The sequence below is a fragment of the Heterocephalus glaber genome, unplaced genomic scaffold, assembly GCF_053883595.1.
Source record: "Heterocephalus glaber isolate CG9 unplaced genomic scaffold, H.glaber_assembly_v1.0 deba00001531, whole genome shotgun sequence".
NCBI classification, from domain to species: domain Eukaryota; kingdom Metazoa; phylum Chordata; class Mammalia; order Rodentia; family Bathyergidae; genus Heterocephalus; species Heterocephalus glaber.
Window position 1 is genome coordinate 2,362,316 of NW_028258329.1, and position 8,331 is coordinate 2,370,646.

The following is an 8,331-nucleotide window of genomic DNA, read 5'->3' on the forward strand; positions in this document are numbered from 1 at the left end:
CACTTTTGAGGCAGGTGCCGGAACCACTGAGCTAAATCCCCAGCCCCTCTCTCTGTTATTTTTAGATGTACGTGCTTCTTGCCCAAATTGGGAGTGTTTTTCTCAAGGGGTTGAAAGATTTTTCCTTAAAATGCAGTCATCAGCAAGGACAGGACCTCTGCCTGCTAGTGTTTCTGGAAAGATACGTGCCCTGTTTTCCATAATTGCCCACTAGCAGACACAGCTGGCCAAACCACATTTACATTGCCCCTTGCTCTATAATTTTCCATTTCCCAGACACTACTGAAGCCATCCTACCCCCTTATCCACCCAACTCGATTTAAATGCCATTCGCTTTTGTGTGAGGCAAAATTGAGTTTAGCTCATGCTGAACCCTCCCTTCTATTAAAATAGACATTACTCATTCAAATCTTTCCTTACCAGTCTAGCTAATGCCTGATTTTATCTTTGATAATGCCATTATCTTATACAGATTTTATGGGAGAGAAAAATTGGATCTCATATTTTACTGCAAAATCTTGCCATTTCATGTGCGGGTAGAGTGTTGTCTCCATGGAGGAGGAGCTGGGTTTGACCCCCAGAAATGCACACACACACAGACGGACAAAATCTGGGCATTTCAGTAAATAGCATATGGTAAGTTCTCTGATTTTGGAGATTTCCACTTGCTATTATGGGCCATAGCTTGAGTCTGTCTCTCAGAAGTCAATCTGAGAGTTTTACTGTCACCTATAGGTAGGCCATGGATGAGCCATCAAGGCCTTTCTTCAGTGTGGTGTGTAAAGCATGTCCAACTTGAAGGGCAAGGCAGTAAAACTAGGGGTCTCAGAGCAAGGGAGCCAGAGAGAGCATTTGCTCCTCCCAATTCCTTGCTAAGCAGAACCTTTTCATACTAAGGGATAGTATTTGTGGAGACAGGCTGCTGGCGAGAAAAGAAGGAGTGAGGGCCAAGCCTTTCCTTTTCCTCTGACAGCATAAAGGGGCATGGCCCGACTAGCGGCTGCCATGCTTCTCACCTGCCACCCCCAACCCAGGACCAGTTGAAAAATCTGTCCCTAGTGGCAAAGACTGGGGAGGCACCAGGGCACATTGCTGACGTTCCCCAGAGTGCCTGATCCCAGCAGGCCATTATTCACACTGTGATTCCTCCCAGAAATGCCACAGAACTCACAGAGGTCACAGCTTTTGCACCCCCATCATTTTGGTGGAAGCATGGGGACTCCCTTTGGAGCTTCTGTCCCCAGTGCCCTCCAGAAACTCCAGACGATATTGGTCCTGGCCCCAACAGGCTTGAAAAATGGATCCGATCCACATGGACAGAGGGCTAAGTGGACGTCTCTACCTACAAATGCCAACACTTCTCTGACACTGTTCCCAACGTCCTGGAGCAAGTCTGCAAACTGCAGGAGGCTGCTCGTGCACAGCTGCTCCTTCTCCTCTGAACAAGTACAGCTGCCTCCCACCACCTGGGCCCCCTCATGGTTCTGCAGCTCAGGTCCTAACAGAAGCCTGCTCTGGTTATCGTATCACCTACCAGAGATTTTTTATCTTGGTGGAGTGGCCGAGAAGCTGCATTAAAAGGCTTTGGTAACAGGGGGTGACTCAGCCTGCAGAGTTCCAGACGCCAGCGGCGACAGGGACACACAGAGACCCAGGGAGAGGGGCCGAGGCCCATCAGTAAAGGCTGCTGATGAGAAGGAAGAGTGGGTGAAATATTGCCTTCCAATTTTTAAAAAACAAGTAGTCAAAAATTACATGTTACCTCCAACACATATATTTATGACTGGCTTGTTTTATTTTGTTTAAAAATGAAAATAATTTAGGGCCGGGGATTTAGCTCAGTGGTTCTGCCGCCTGCCTTGCAAGCACAAGATCCTGAGTTCAATGCTTGGTACAAAAAAAAAAAAAATTTCAATGATCACATAACAAGAAGTAAGAAAATGATGCAAACCTAAATTATAGTCTCTCAGTAGAAGGAAATGTTATGTACACATAACAGAAAAAAAATAGAAGGGAAGAAATCAAGAACTCCAGTTAATGTCTGTAGCTTTTGGGTAAGGAGGAAATAAACATGAAATTCATACTCACAGATTAACTAAGTGTCAGGTCTCTAAACTCAGAATGAGACCACTGGTATTGTATTTGCCCAAATTAATGTTTGTGTTTATCCTTCACAATTAGAGCAATCTAAGCCACATAACAGTGATATTCACAGCTCGTTTTAAGCCTGAGACTCTAAGGAAATTTTGTCTTTATCATTCCCAGAAATGTTTTGCCCTTCTCCTTTTTTTGTTTTTGTTTTTGGGTCTTTTTTGGTACCGGGGATCAAACTCGGGACCTTGCAACGCAGGTTCGGCACCACTGAGCTAAATCCCCAGCTCCCCTCTCCTTTTCAACTAGAGGTATTTCAGAGAAAATTTCTGTAAAACATTAAAACAGAGAATGTAAACATTTGTTTTTCTCATAAAAAATGACATTACTATTCAGATAGTAAAGAGGGATGCTTTGGAAAGATAATTAAAAAGATTCTTGGGTCTTGTGAGCTCAAGGTCCCAAGATTCTTGGGAAAAATAGTATGAATGCACTTACTCTTACTCCAGAAAGAATAACCATCATCAAGAAATCAAATAATAACAAATACTGGGAAGGCTATGGGGGGGAAAGGAACCCTTCTATGTTGTTGATTGTAATGTAAACTAGCACAACCACTATGGGAATCAATATGTAGATTTAGCTCAGTGGCTCCTGTGCCTGCCTCACAAGTGCAAGGTCCTGAGTTTGTTCCTCTTTACCAGAAAAAGAAAAAAGAAAAAAACCTAAAATTTGAAATTCCATTCAACCCAGCTATTCCCTTTCTAGGTATCTTCCTGAAGGAGTTAAAGATATCATATTACAGTGATATATGCATACTACATTTTAGCAGCACATTTCATAATAGCTAAATCTTGAAAGTAGTCTATATGTCCACCAACAGATTAATGATTGCTGGTACAAAAACAAAAAACTAGATAAGTGGATTAAAAATGTGATATTTATACAGGATGGAATACAACTCTGCCATAAAGAAAGATAAATTTGAGTCATTTATAGGAAAGTGGATGCACCTTGAAACCATACTGTTAAGTAAAATAAATCAGATACACAAGCTTTAACATCTCATGATTTCTCTTATATGAGAAACCAAATTATAATTAAAGAGCAAAATAAAAGAGATAATAGGAAGTATGGAGCTAGATCTTGCTCAAAGGACAAGGGGATCAAGACATGGAGGGAGTCGGGAGTGAGGGAAGGAAAAGGGGATGAAAAATGGAATTAAGATGTGTTATGTACATGTACCAATTCCATATAAGAAATGGAAACATTAGGTACTGCAAATATGTACTCACAAAAGAAAAAAGCAATAATGAAAATGTCCCACAAAAGCCTCACGTTTTCCAGGTGGAGCTTTTTGAAGGCGATTGCACTATGGAGATGCTGTTCTCACCAGTGAATTAGTCCACTGGAGTTCACAGTGAATGCATGTTAGGAGTCTGGGGCCTGGTCTGAGGGTGGGGAACTGGTGGTGTGACTCGGGGTATTCTTGTCCTGGCTCTTCTCTATTTCTTGCCTCCTGTGGGTTGAGTACCTTTTCCTCTGCCATGCATCTTGCTTCTAACTTGGAGCCTGCCAACCATGGACTGAAACCATTAGCCAAATCAAATCTATCCTCCTTTAAGTTGTGGGTGTTGGGTATTTTGTAATGAAAGTGACAAAGATACCACTATAGACAAAAATGAATTTGGTTGTAGATTATATATATGTGGCAAGAGAAAATTGCCTACAAGTTTTAAAGACATTTGCATGGCCTATTTTTTATAAGGAAGAATAAATTATAGCCATGTATACCTATGATAGTAATATGTTGTTGGTGAGCAAGTGGAATGCCTGTGTAGAAAACTCCTTACATGAAAAATCTGCATTCCACATCTCCCTTCCCTAGAGAGAGAACATGGAGGAGCTCCATTTGTGTACACACACACACATGCAACACACAAATACATACACATAATGTATATATTTCAGAGAAGTTTTTAAAAATGTAAAAGTAATAAAATTAACTAATAACCTTAGAAAAATATTGCAAGCATGTTGATGTATATATATGTGGATATATACATATATATAGTTTGTTTGCTTTTGAGACAGGGTCTCACTGTGTAGGTTAGGTTGGCCTTGAACTCACTATGTAGCCCTGACTGGACTGAAACTTGAAGCGATCCTCCTGCCTCAGCCTCCCGAGTGCTAGGGTTAGAGTCATGTGCCACCACAACCAGCTCTGACAAATATATTAAAAACAAGATAAAACAGGGCCGGGGATTTAGCTCAGTGGTTTCGACGCCTGCTATGCAAGCGCAAGGACCCGAGTTCGAGCACCGGTACCAAAAAAACAAAACAAAACGAAAAAACAAGATAAAACAGTATTTTTAAAGGAAGGCACATAAAGCTCCTGGTAGAGGAGTTCTGTAACAATAGATTTTTTTTTGGTACCAGGGATCAATCTTGGGACCTTGCACTTGAGAGGCAGGCGCCAGACCCACTGAGCTAAATCCCCGGCCCCATAGATTTTTTTTACGGTGGTTCTTTGGTCTATTTTTCAATGTTTATTTCTCTGTAATAGGATGTCAAAATTGGTTACATCCATTCTGGATAGACTCAGGCTTCAGGCTACACTGTTTACAACACTAATAATATATAGACATCTCTTTACATTCATTGGCTCACATGGGGAATTCCAAACACTACCTCAGTAATCTCATACTTAGGGCAGTGCCTCCTTACTTTTTAAGAGACACATTATGGAAATTTGTGAAAGTATATTCTATTCCTAAACAAAAACAAAAACAAAACCAAAAACAATGGGGCCAGGGATTTAGCTCAGTGGTTCCACTGCCTGCCTTGCAAGAGCAAGGTCCCGAGTTCAATCCCTGGTGCAGAAACAAACAAACAAACAAACAAAACTGGAAGCAATGGTAGTTTTATAGAAATAGTCCATAGTAAAACCTGGAATGCTTTATCTAGCCAGAACTTAGAGTATGCAAGTTTTCAGAGTGATAATTGGTTTTGAGTTACTGTGTAATATAATAGAACATTTTAAAAATGGAACTAGATAGACTGAAGAAGTAGATTCTGTACAGAAATTTTTATCATCGATACAATTATCACCAGTTTTTTTAGAAGAAACATCAAAGATAGTTCAAAGAATATGCCAAACTTACTAGGTCAGTTTTGTTTTGTTTTTTGATTTTTGTGCCGGGGATCGAATTCAGGATCTTGTGTTTGTGAGGCAGGCGGAGGAACCACTGAGGTAAATCCCTGGCCAATACAAAATGTTTTTAAATTTAAATGTAATTCCCATATAGCAATAACATTCTCATCTCTGAACTATCTATTTTTTGCATTATGGGTGCCAAGAAACCATTACATTGTCTTACTATGTCTTAAAAAAGTGCATGTTTAGGGCCGGGGATTTAGCTCACTGGTTTTGCTGCCTGCTGTGCAAGCGCAAGGACCCGAGTTCGATCCCCAGTACCAAAAAATAAAAAATAAATAAAAAAAGTTCATGTGTGAAATGTTGGTTTTGACGTAAACCTCATAATTTAAAATTTAACATTTAAATTAAGTAGGTTACCATTTTCAATATCACCTAAATATAATATATTGATCCAATACAGAAAGATAAACTAATGTTAGAAATGAAGATTCACAGTTCACCTTTTCAGGCTTGTATTAAGTGTTTCACATTTCATCGCTTCTCGGCCTTTTGGCTAAGATCAAGTGTAAGTGTTTCACATTTATGCCTTTAGCTTAACAGATGAATTCAAATCTAAACAATCCCACTGCAGCATCATTATGTTAGACAGTTTTCCCAAGTTGGAGAACATTATACTAATCTAGTTGTGATGTTTGGAAGGTTCATAACTTAAATCCATTATAACATTATGAAATCCATAGTTCAGGGTTGTGGAGAAAGGCTTCAAAGAATTTTTTTTTGTTGCTGCAATAATACTATTTATGTAAAGAATAAAAAACCCAACTTAGACATTCAAGAAGAATCAGTCGAGTGTTTTGGGTTTTTTTTTTGGTACTGGGGATTGAACTCGGGTCCTTGTGCTTGTGGGGCAGGCAGCATAAACACTGAATTAAATCCCCGGCCCAAGTCGAGTTTTTTTTTAAAGCATCATAACTGCACTATTTAGATCAAGATGCCTGGCAAGACAAATGGTTCCAAGAAAAAGTCTCAACAATTTAAAAAAAATCAAAAAGAAAAATTGATGATAAAGTGGAGTTGTCAGAGGTTAGAAGCACAATAAAAAGACGTAAAAATCATCCAAAGCACATGTCTTCTGAAGGATAAACAAATCATATTAATCTAAAGCAGATAGAGATCGCATCCAACAAGAAAAAAACCTGGCAACCTCTTTCAAAGAGTGTGACGGAGCATTTGCAAACTATGATGGAGGCAGTAATAATAGCAATTTTGAGTAATAAAATTAAAGAAAAAGAACAGATTCAGTATCATCTCAACTGCCTGAAGAGAAGGTTGCTACAACTGTGTGAAACCCTGAAAGCCCCTCCCCAAAAGCTGAACTATTTAATTAATGTGACAAGTCTACTGAAAATGGAAAGAGCACAAGACAGAGATAATGAAGAAGGTCTGGCATTATTGCAGGAAGAAATCGATAAAATAGTACAGACTGCGGAATCAGTGACTGGGAATATTCAGAGTCTAAAAAACAAAATTGAAATTCTGGCACATGAGATAGAGGAAGAGGAGGAAAAGGCAAAAGAGATGCTTCAGCTGGATTGACGTAACATACTTTCTCTCCCAGAGCTTTCTCGGCACAGTCTGAAAGCACCCACACTGCAGAAGGAAGTTTTGATGCTAATTCCAAACCAGAACGTTCTTCTAAAAGACTTGGATGTTCTTTATGATTCATCCCAGATGAAGAACATGTCAGTGTTCATCAAAGAAGCCTATAAGAAACTAAATGCCTCTTAGTGAAATTTTTTGTTTTGTTTTTTGTTTTGGGGGGTTTTTTGGGTACCAGAGATCAAACTTGGGACCTTGTGCTTGTGAGGCAGGTAGCAGAACCACTGGGCTAAATCCCCGGGCTGAGAAATTTTTAATATTGTTTCCTATTAATTTAATGTTTATAAATTTGTGAAACTGTTAACCTATGATGTTACAGAGGCTGAAGCTTCTGCAGGATTTATTATCCTCTAATATGCACTTTAAATTTGGCCTGTGCAGGCCTATCATTAGCATCTAATGTAGTCCTGAAAACTTTTTAGCAGTTATGAAATCTAGAAAATCAATATTTATATTGCTGTACTGCAGTTATTTGCCTAAAATATAAGGCAGGAATAGCTATGATCCATTAGTTTGTGATGGCTATTGGGAGCTCACCTGTGTTGGCACAGCGGAGTCACGATGCTGTGACATTGTGTGTGTGAAGTGCCCATGTGCGGTGCTTACAGCATAAACATGAGAATGTTTGTCATCACTCCTTCTGTAGCTGACAGCTTGCATTTTCTGTCTGCTTTCACAGAACTTGAGAAATCCCCAAGTGCCTCTACCCTTACCTAACTCCCTAATCTTGTTCAATAGTTTGAGTTTTCCAGGTTCCTTAAACTTTGAAGTCGGCATTAAGTTTTTATTTTGTTTGTTTTTAATATTTATTTTCAAAGCATACTCTTTTTTTTTTTTTTTTTTTTGGTACCGGGGATCGAACTCGGGTCTTTGTGCTTGCGAGGCAGGCAGCAGAACCACTGAGCTAAATCCCTGGCCCTTCTTTTTTTTTTAACCAGGGATTGAACTCAGGACCTTGTGCTTTTGAGGCAGGTGGTGGAACCACTGAGCTAAATCCCTAGCCCAATCAAAGCATACTCTTAAGAAAATTACTAAAAAGGGATCTAAGCACATTTATTCCCTTAAAGCAAACCAAAAAAAAAAAAAAACTGTTTTGAGAAGACCCAGTGTGTGAGAACCAGCCACCAAAGGTAGAAGGTACTGAGAGACCAAAGAAAGCAGAGAGCAGGGCATGGTGGTGCATGCCTGTAATCCTAGCACTTGGGAGGCTGAGGCTGGAGGATCTCTGCAAATTCAAGGAGAGCCTGGTCTACCTAGTGAGTTCAAGCCCAGCCTGAACTACATAATGAGATCCTGTCTCAAAAGAAAACCAAAAAAGCTGAGAAATTTGGGATTACCAAAATGTGTCTCTCAGACAGCAGCAAGACAGGCAGATTCTTGTACCCCAATTTCAGCAGCAAGAAGAAGGGGATTATATGCTA

At 39.7% G+C, this 8,331-nt stretch overlaps 1 pseudogene; it reads left to right on the plus strand.

Moving 5' to 3' along the window:
* Positions 1 to 6,242: 6,242 nt before the first annotated feature.
* LOC101718923 (centromere protein Q pseudogene) lies at positions 6,243 to 7,108 on the plus strand (annotated as a pseudogene).
* Positions 7,109 to 8,331: the final 1,223 nt, after the last annotated feature.